Raw genomic sequence first — 10654 nt, forward strand, 5'->3', positions numbered from 1 at the left:
ACAGTGTGGAAACAGGCCCTTCAGCCCAACTCGCCCATACCGGCCAACATGTCCCAGCTACACCAGTCCCACCAGAGTAAAATATCCTTCCAAACCTGTCCTATCCATGTACCTGTCTAACTGTTTCTTAACGTTGGGATAGTCCCCAGCCTCAACTACCTCCTCTGGCAGCTCGTTCCACACACCCATCACCCTCTGTGTGAAAAAGTTACCCCTCAGATTCCTATTAAATCTTTTTCCCCTTCACCTTGAACCCATGTCCTCTGGTCCTCGATTCCCCTACTCTGGGCAAGAGACTCTGTGCGTCTACCCGATCTATTCCCGCGATGGTGCCGGCAACGTTTCCAGTGGACTTGCGCTTCAATGTACTTGTGCAGATATTTTACGAGGATGTTGCCAGGATGAGGAGGGATCTTATTGAAACATATAAGATAATTAGGGGATTGGACACATTAGAGGCAGGAAACATGTTCCCAATGTTGGGGGAGTCCAGAACAAGGGGCCACAGTTTAAGAATAAGGGGTAGGCCATTTAGAACGGAGATGAGGAAGAACTTTTTCAGTCAGAGAGTGGTGAAGGTGTGGAATTCTCTGCCTCAGAAGGCAGTGGAGGCCAGTTCGTATTAGCCGGGACATCCCGTATTTTCGGGTTAAATTGGTTTGTCCCGTACGTACGAGACCGCCCTTGTCCCGTATTAGTAGGGTTGCCAACTTCCTCGCCCCCAAATAAGGACAAAGGGTGACGTCACCGCCCCACGTGACCTCACCCCCGGCGCCATTGGTGGAGCGGGAGCACGTGGCCGCTGGCCGGGTGAGGTCACGTGGGGGCGCGGGAGCGGTTGTGACGTCACCCGTTGTCCTGTATTTGGGGGCGAGGGAAGTTGGCAACCCTTAGCATATGCCCACGTGAAGCTCCATTGTGCTTCCCCCCCCCCCCCCCCCCCCCACCCTGACGCTGAAACATGGATGGGCGACGTTTTGGCTCGAGATCCTTCTTTGGACACTCTCTGGGTGGGGGGAACTGAGCCTGGAATCCAGGCGAAATTCACCGGAGTTTAGAAGGACGAGAGGGGATCTTATCGAAACGTGCAAAATCATAAAAAGGGCCGGACAAGCTAGATGCAGGAGAAAATGTTCCAATGTTGGAGGGGGGGGGGGGGGGGGGGAGTCCAGAACCAGGGGCCACACACACACAGTCTAAGAATAAAGGGGAGGCCTTTATTTAAAACTGAGGTGAGAAAAATACCTCCGAGGGTTGTGAGTTTGTGGAATTTTCTGTCACAGAGGGCAGTGGAGGCCGATTCACTGGATGGATTTAAGAGAGAGTTAGATAGAGCTCCAGGGGCTAGCGGAATCAAGGGATGTGGGGAGAAGGCCGGCACGGGTTACTGATTGTGGATGGTCAGCCGTGATCAAGTTGAGTGGCGGCGCGTACAGGCTCGAAGGGCCAAATGGCCTCCTCCTCCTGCTGCACCTGTTTTCTGTGTTCTTTGACTTTGGACTCGGTTCGCGTGACACAAGAAACACAGAAAAATAGGAGCAGGAGTAGGCCGACCGGCCCCTCGATCCCCTCTCCGCCATTCAATACGATCATGGCTGATCCTCCCCCAACCCCCTTCCCACTATTGCCCTTCTTCCCACACAAAAGAACCGTGTGATCTCCTGGGAGAGGCGAAAAACCGGATAAAAACGAGACTGCGCTAAGTGGTGGTGAGGTGGGGAGGGTCTAGTTTCGTTTCCAGCTGCTGTCCGGGTCCTCTTGGTCCAACACGGAGATGGCGAAGAACATCTGTGCCGGGTAGTAGGTGGCCATCACAGCGAGGCGTCCGTAGGGCAGCGGCCAGCAGAAACGATCCGTAGCCAGCATGAAGTCGGGACACGATGAAGAGCAGGGCGCCCAGCGCCGCGCCCGCTGGTCCCCGTCCCCCCCCCAGCGGGGGCCTCCACCAGCGGGCCACCGCACGCCAGCTCATCAGCGCCAGCGCGCCGTGTACACGGCCAGGGGAGGGGCCGGTGGTCGCGGACAGGCACGGCCACAGCCACCCCAGCAAGGCCCCCGACGCCAGGAACAAGGCCAGCGCCAGGCCGGGCAGCACCGGCCGAATGCCCAGCGCCAATGTGTAGCTCAGGTGGACCAGGCCGAACAACAGCACTCCTGCAGGGGGGAGGAGAGAGAACAGCAGGGGGGGTTAGAGACAGGGGGCACAGGGGTCTTCCCATCATCCCATCCCCCAATCCCCATCCCCACCCCCTCATCCCCAGGTGGGCCAGGCCGAACAACAGCACTCCTGCAGGGGGGAGGAGAGAACAGCAGGGGGGGTTAGAGACAGTGGGCGGAGGGGTCTTCCCATCCCATCATCCACCATCCCATCCCCAATCCTCTTGCTCCATCTCAGCCCCCATCCCCACCCCCTCTGCCCCCTTCCTTCACCCCCCATTACCACCTCTTCCGAACCCACACTCCCATATCTCATCCCCACCCCTCTAAACTCACCCCCACCCCCTCTATCATCCCCACTCCCACATCCTCATACCCATATTCCATCCCCACCCCCCCATCCCCACCCCCCCCCATCCCCACCCCCACATCCCCTCACACCCCCATCCCCACATCCCCTCACCCCCCCCATCCCTACCCCCACATCCCCACCCCCCACATCCACATCCCCACCTGTCACCCCTCACCCCCATCCCCACCCCCACCCCCACACCCCCTCTAACATCCCCACATCCCCACCCCCACATCCACCCGTCACCCCTCATCCCCCCCCCCACATCCACATCCCCACCCATCACCCCTCACCTCCATCCCCACATCCCCACCCCCACCGTCACCCCTCACCCCCACCCCCACATCTCCCCCCACATTCCTTCTCTCCAGAGGCGCTGCCTGACCCGCTGAGTTACTCCAGCACTTTGTGTCTACCTTGGGTTTAGACTGGCGTCTGCAGTTATTTCCCCAACCTCCTCACCCCTCGCTATTTCCGTCCCCCCTTCCAACCGCGTTAACCTCTCTCCGAGACACCCCTCCATCTTCCCCACTCCCCACCTTTGCAATCCCCACCAGCTCCACACCCCCGTCTGGCCCTACTCTCCTTCCAGCCCTCCCTACAACCCCCTCTGATCTCCACTCCCACCCCATCTCTGTCACATTCGCAGAGTCACAGAGTGATACAGTGTGGAAACAGGCCCTTCGGCCCAACTCGCCCACACAGGCCAACAATGTCCCAGCTACACCAGTCCCACCTGCCTTTCTATCTCCCCCACGGCTGCTGCCTGACCCGCTGAGTTACTCCAGCGCTTTTGTGCTTTGCTCGAGATTCCAGCCTCTGCAGTTCCTCGTCTTTGCAGGTGCCTGGGATGTGGGAGGAAACCGGAGCACCCAGAGGAAACCCACGCGGTCACAGGGAGAACGTGCAAACTCCACACGGACAGCACCCGGGGTCAGGATCACACCGGGTCTCTGGCGCTAGCTAGGGGCAGCCTCCTTAGTATCTGCACCACTGTGCCACCTGGTACAGCTACTAAGCTGTACCCTGCTTAATAACCAAATCCTGCCCACCACCTTTCCCCTCTCACCATCCCTTTAGTTCAGTTTAGTTTATTGTTATTGTCACTGAGGTACGGTGAGAAGGTTTTTTGTTGCGTGATATCCAGTCAGAGGAAAGACAATGTTTGATTACAGTCGAGCCTTCCACAGTGGACAGATACAGGAGAAAGAGAATAACGGTTAGTTCAAGATTTAGTTCAGTAAAGTCGGATTAAAGATGGATACAGATAATTAAAGAAACTAAACTAAACTAAACTAATCTAAACTAACTTAAGCTAAACTACGCTAAACTAAAGTAAACTATACTAAACTGAACTGAGCCAAATCGAACCGAACCGCACCAAAGCAGACCAAACCAAACCAAACCTAATCAAACTAAACCACCAAACCAAACCAAACCTAACTAAACCAAACCAAACCTAACTAAACCGAACCAAACCAAACCAAACCAAACCATACTAAACCAAACCTAACCGAACTAAACCAAACCAAACCAAACCAAACCAAACCAAACCTAACTAAACCAAACAAACCATACTAAACTATATTAGACTAAACTAAATTAGACTAAACTATACTGTACTATACTAAACTAAACTATACTATACAAAACTATACTAAACTAAACTATACTAAACAAATGAAACTATACTAAACTAAACAAAAATTAAACAAAACTAGACTAGACTAGACTAGATTAAACTAAACTAAACTAGACTAAACTAAACTAAACTAGACTAGACATGACTAAACTAAACTAAACTAAACTAAACTAGACTAGACTAAACTAGACTAAACTAAACTAGACTAGACATGACTAAACTAAACTAAAACTAGACTAGACTAGACATGACTAAACTAAACTAGACTAGACATGGACTAAACTAAACTAAACTAAACTAGACTAGACTAAACTAAACTAAACTAGACTAGACTAGACTAGACATGACTAGACTAAACTAAACTAAACTAGACTAAACTAAACTAAACTAGACTAGACATTACTAAACTAAACTAAACTAAACTAGAATAGACTAGACTAGACTAGACTAAACTAAACTAGACTAAACTAAACTAAACTAGACTAGACTAAACTAGACTAAACTAGACTAAACTAAACTAGACATGACTAAACTAAACTAAACTAAACTAAACTAAACTAAACTAAACTAAACTAAACTAGACTAGACTAGACTAGACATGACTAAACTAAACTAGACTAGACATGACTAAACTAAACTAAACTAAACTAGACTAGACTAAACTAACTAAACTAAACTAAACTAGACTAGACTAGACTAGACTAGACATGACTAGACTAAACTAAACTAAAACTAAACTAGACTAAACTAAACTAAACTAGACTAGACATTACTAAACTAAACTAAACTAAACTAGAATAGACTAGACTAAACTAAACTAAACTAGACTAGACTAAACTAAACTAAACTAAACTAGATTAGATTAGACTAGACTAGACTAGACTAAACTAAACTAAACTAAACTAGACTAGACTAGACATGACTAAACTAAACAAAACTAAACTAGACCAGACTAAACTAAACTAGACTAGAATAGACTAGACTAGACTAGACTAGACTAAACTAGACTAGACTAGACTAGACTAGACTAGACTAAACTAAACTAGACTAGACTAGACTAGACTAAACTAAACTAAACTAAACTAGACTAGACTAGACTAAACTAAACTAGCCTAGACTAAACTAAACTAAACTAAACTAGACTAGACTAGACTAGACTAGACTAGACTAGACTAGACTAGACTAGACTAAACTAGACTAAACAGACAGCACCCGAGGTCAGGATTGAACCTGGGTCTCTGGCGCTGTGAGGCAGCAGCTTTACCAGCTGTGCCACCCTGCTGACCGAAAGGTTGCACAGTAAACTGTGAGCAGAGGGGCGGGAGTTGGCCGGGAGAGTAGCCGGGGAGAGTAGCCGGGGAGAGTAGGGGGAGAGTAGGCGGGGAGAGTAGCCAGGGAGAGTAGGGGGGAGAGTTGGGAGGAGAGTTGGGGGGAGAGTTGGGGGGGAGAGTTGGGGGGGAGAGTTGGGGGAGAGTTGGGGGGGAGAGTTGGGGGGGAGAGTTGGGGGGGAGAGTTGGGGGGGAGAGTTGGGGGGGAGAGTTGGGGGGAGAGTTGCGGGGAGAGTTGGCGGCCTGTCGGAGCTGGCGGGCCGGCTGGTGGAGTTTGAGCTGCCTCCTAGGTGTGTCACGTTTCCAAAGTCTGATCTCAGTGGCACAGTGAGGGGCAAAGAACTAAGTACAGTGAGATAAAGTGGCAGGGAGCAGAGATAGAGACCAACAACGCCCCATGTACAGACTAGCAATCAAAGAACCGTCAACATGTACAGACTAGCAATCAAAGAACCGTCAAACCGGCAATCTTAGGGTGGCGCAGCGGTAGAGTTGCTGCCTCACAGCGCCAGAGACCCGGGTTGTACAGGGCATTGGTGAGACCACACCTGGAGTATTGTGTACAGTTTTGGTCTCCTAATCTGAGGAAAGACGTTCTTGCCATAGAGGGAGTACAGAGAATGTTCACCAGATTGATCCCTGGGATGGCAGGACTTTCATATGAAGAAAGACTGGATAGACTCGGCTTGTACTCGCTGGAATTTAGAAGACTGAGGGGGGATCTTATAGAAACATATAAAATTCTTAAGGGGTTGGACAGGCTGGATGCGGGAAGATTGTTCCCGATGTTGGGGAAGTCCAGAACAAGGGGTCACAGTTTAAGGATAAGGGGGAAGTCTTTTAGGACCGAGATGAGAAAGTTTTTTTTCACACAGAGAGTGGTGAATCTGTGGAATTCTCTGCCACAGAAGGTAGTTGAGGCCAGTTCATTGGCTATATTTAAGAGGGAGTTAGATGTGGCCCTTGTGGCTAAAGGGATCAGGGGGTATGGAGAGAAGGCAGGTACGGGATACTGAGTTGGATGATCAGCCATGATCATATCGAAGGGCCGAATGGCCTACTCCTGCGCCTATTTTCTATGTTTCTATGTTCGATCCCGACTACGGGTGCTGTCTGTACGGAGTTTGTACGTTCTCCCCGTGACCTGCGTGGGTTTTCTCCGGGCGCTCCGGTTTCCCCCCACACTCCAAAGACGGACAAGTTTGTAGGTTAATTGGCTTCTGTAAAGATTGTAAATTGTCCCTAGTGTGTGTAGGATAGTGTTAGTGTGCGGGGATCGCTGGTTGGCGCGGACTCGGTGGGCCGAAGGGCCTGTTTCCGCGCTGTGTCTCTAAACTAAACTGAACTAAACCATCAACGTCACAGCTCAACAAACACACAGCCTTCGTTTTCAAACATGTTTTCAGCTCTTTCTACAGGCTAATTCTGAAGACCCTGAAAAGGGGTCTCAACCTGAAACGTCACCCATCCTTTATTCTCCAGAGATGCTGCCCGACCCGCTGAGTTACTCCAGCACTCTGTATCTACCTCTGGTATAAACCAGCGTCTGCATTTTAATCTACATCTTAATCTTCCCTATTAGTGAGAGGCCCGGATAGAGTGGATGTGGAGAGAATGTTTCCACTGGTGAGAGAGTCTAGGACCAGAGGGCACAGCCTCAGAATTAAAGGACGTTCCTTTAGGAAGGAGATGAGGAGGAATTTCTTTAGCCAGAGGGTGGTGAATCTGTGGAATTCTTTGCCACAGACGGCTATGGAGGCCAAGTCAGTGGATATTTTTAAGGCAGAGATAGATAGATTCTCGATTAGTCTGGGGTTATGAGGAGAATGGGGTTAGGAGGGAGAGATAGATCAGCCATGATTGAACGGCGGAGTGGACTTGATGGGCCGAATGGCCTAATTCTGCTCCTATCACTTCACCTCATGCCCTATTATCTCCTCCAGGGGCGGGTGGGTGGGGGGGGGGACGTGAAACTGAGAAGCGTTTTTGAGGCCTTACCGTGGTCGAAGTAGCCCTGGTCAGCCCAGTTGAGGAAGATGTCGCCGACGAAGGAGAGGAGCAGGCCGAGGAGGATTTTGCGGGAGTAGGAGCGGTTCCGCCCGGCGCCGAATCCCCGCGCCAGCACGAAGAGGGCCAGGGTGAGGGCCGGCAGGCACTTGAGCAGCGCGCTGAACCAGGTCGGGCTGGAGACGGGCAGCCACAGCCCAAAGTACAGGCCCAAGCTGATGGCGAAGGGAAGCAGCTTGGGGCCAGAGCTCTTTACCTGTGGAGAGTGGGGGGGAGAGAGGGGGAGAGAGTCACAGCGTGGAAAACCAAAGATACTAGAGGAGCAAGACGGACCACTCGACCCTAACAACCGTAGCGCGTCACGGCGGCCATTTTAGTCGGCAGAAACTTGCAGAAACATTTAAAAAGAAAAATAACAAAAATCTGTCAATTGATAGATGAGATATATTCTGCATTTTAATGGTATCATCACACATACTGTTCCCCCAAAACACTGATTACACTGCGAGAGGCAGAGCGAACGGCGGGGTTTGCTTACTAAAATGGCGGACTACATTACCTTCTAAAATGGCTCCTTTGCGTACTATACTTCGGTGTAGGCGATTTCAACGGAGTGGTCCATCTTGTTCCTCTAGTATCTTTGGTGGAAACAGGCCCTTCGGCCCAACTCGCCCCAGCTACACCACTCCCACCTGCCCGCGTTTGGTCCATATCCCTCCGAACCCGCCCTATCCATGGATCCAGGATCCAGGAGAGTCGACGTCAGTCAGAGGCCCTCTACTGTTGCCACGGTTACTGTTGCCATGCATGGTCCCCATCTCCAGACTCAGGCGTTCTTGAGGAAAACACAAAGTGCTGGAGCAACATGGCGGTCACGGTGGCGCAGCGGTAGAGTTGCTGCCTTACAGCGAATGCAGAGCCGGAGACCCGGGTTCGATCCCGACTACGGGCGCCGTCTGTACGGAGTTTGTACGTTCTCCCCGTGACCCGCGTGGGTTTTCTCCGAGATCTTCGGTTTCCTCCCACGCTCCAAAGACGTGCAGGTTCGTTGGTAAACTGGCTTCTGCAAATCGGTGAAGTCGGTGAGCCAAGGGCCTGTTTCTGCGCCACACGGACACCTCTAAACTAAAAGCTAAACCTGCAAGGAACGCAAGTTGTCCCTTGGAACAGACTCTCGGGACCCTAGAGCTGAACACTACACTCAGGGTCCAGCAAGCACCCAGCCACTTCTAAAAGGACGTGCATTCCTATAGCGCCTTTCCTATCCCCTGTTAGGACAAACAGATGCACTCTGATGAAGCTCAGGCAGAAGATTATAATGTCCGCAAGACGCTGGTTTACTAAGGAAAGACACAAAGTGCTGGAGTAACATAGAAACATAGGTGCAGGAGTAGGCCATTCAGCCCTTTGAGCCTGTACGCACCGCCATTCAATATGATCATGGCTGATCATCCAACTCAGTATCCCGTACCTGCCTTCTCTCCATACCCCCTGATCCCTTTAGCCACAAGGGCCACATCTAACTCCCTCTTAAATATAGCCAATGAACTGGCCTCAACTACCTTCTGTGGCAGAGAATTCCACACAGATTCACCACTCTCTGTGTGAAAAAAACCTTTCTCATCTCGGTCCTAAAAGACTTCCCCCTTATCCTTAAGCTGTGACCCCTGGTTCTGGACTTCCCCAACATCGGGAACAATCTTCCCGCATCTAGCCTCTCCAACCCCTTTAAGAATTTTATATGTTTCTATAAGATCCCCCCTCAATCTTCTAAATTCCAGAGGGTCAGGCAGCATCTGTGGGGAACATGGATAGGTGACGTTTCACAGAGTGCTGGAGTAACTCAGCGGGTCAGCCAGCATCTGTGGGGAACATGGATAGGTGACGTTTCACAGAGTGCTGGAGTAACTCAGCGGGTCAGGCAGCATCTCTGGAGAACGTGGATAGGTGACGTTTTGGGTCAGAAGCCTTCTTCGGAAGGCCACAATGATTTGGGTGAGGCAGGGAACACATAACTCCAGAAACGTAAGTGAACCTAAGTTAACATGACATAACCCAAACATAACAGTAAATACACAACTCTAACAACCAGCATTTAGTTCCCTCACTCCCCCTCCCCTCTACTCTGTCCCGACCCAAAACGTCACCTATCCATGTTCCCCAGAGATGCTGCCTGACCCGCTGAGTTACTCCAGCACTCTGTGAAACGTCACCTATCCATGTTCCCCAGAGATGCCAATTAACCGATAAACCTCCACGCTGGTGGAGTGTGGGAGAAACTTTATTTCTTAACTTGAAACTTTGAATTATGTTTTAAAGTGGAGAGCAGATAAGCTCCTTGTTTCTTACCTCTGCAAACATCTTCTTCCCACTCCGGGAATGATGATCCATAATATCCATTTGTTGATGTTATTCACTCTCTGTCTCTATCTCTCTGTCTCTCTCTGCCTCTCTTTCTCTGTCTCTCTGCTTCCTTTCTTTATCCCTCTCTCTCTCTTCTCCCCCTTTCTCTGTCACTCTCTCTCCCCTCTTTCTCTCCCTCTCTCTCTCTCTCTTTCTCTGTCTCTCTGCTTCCTTTCTTTATCCCTCTCTCTCTCTCTCTCTCTCTCTCTCTCTCTGCCTCTCTCTCTCTCTCTCTCTCTCTCTCTGCCTCTCTCTCCCTCTCTCTCTCTTTTTCTCTCTCTCTCCCCCCTCTCTCTCTCTCTCTCTCTCTCTCTCTCTCTCTCTCTCTCTCTCTCTGCCTCTCTCTCCCTCTCTCTCTCTTTCTCTCTCTCTCTCTCTCTCTCTCTCTCTCTCTCTCTCTCTCTCTCTCTCTCTCTCTCTCTCTCTCTCTCTCTCTCTCTCTCTCTCTCTCTCTCTCTCTCTCTCTCTCTCTCTCTCTCTCTCTCTCTCTCTCTCTCTCTCTCTCTCTCTCTCTCTCTCTCTCTCTCTCACTCTCTCACTGCCAGCAGGCTGTCCTGAGTTATCAATGATATCTGAGTGTTTCTGGACTTTCTCCCCGATGATCCTGAGCTCATTGATCAACAAGGCACCTGAAACCACGGCCAGCCTTTGACCTGATTACGTTCGAACGTGGGACGTATCTACATCCAACCAACATGTTGGGATCAAAATCCATGTCTGTCCCACCCACACAGCTCTTGTGTTCACCTCCCCCTTGTCGCCTGT

The 10654-nt window shown here is 50.6% G+C and overlaps 1 pseudogene across 1 annotated transcript; it reads right to left on the reverse strand.

The window, feature by feature from the left end:
• Nucleotides 1-964: 964 nt before the first annotated feature.
• LOC144611449 (lysoplasmalogenase TMEM86A-like) lies at nt 965-10413 on the reverse strand (annotated as a pseudogene). Its single transcript, XR_013549524.1, has 3 exons — nt 9836-10413; nt 7478-7742; nt 965-2154 (listed from the first exon to the last, which is right to left on the reverse strand). The product of XR_013549524.1 is annotated as a lysoplasmalogenase TMEM86A-like (transcript).
• Between the last annotated feature and the right edge of the window lie 241 nt (nt 10414-10654).

Source organism: Rhinoraja longicauda, chromosome 40 (genome assembly GCF_053455715.1).
Source record: "Rhinoraja longicauda isolate Sanriku21f chromosome 40, sRhiLon1.1, whole genome shotgun sequence".
NCBI lineage: Eukaryota > Metazoa > Chordata > Chondrichthyes > Rajiformes > Arhynchobatidae > Rhinoraja > Rhinoraja longicauda.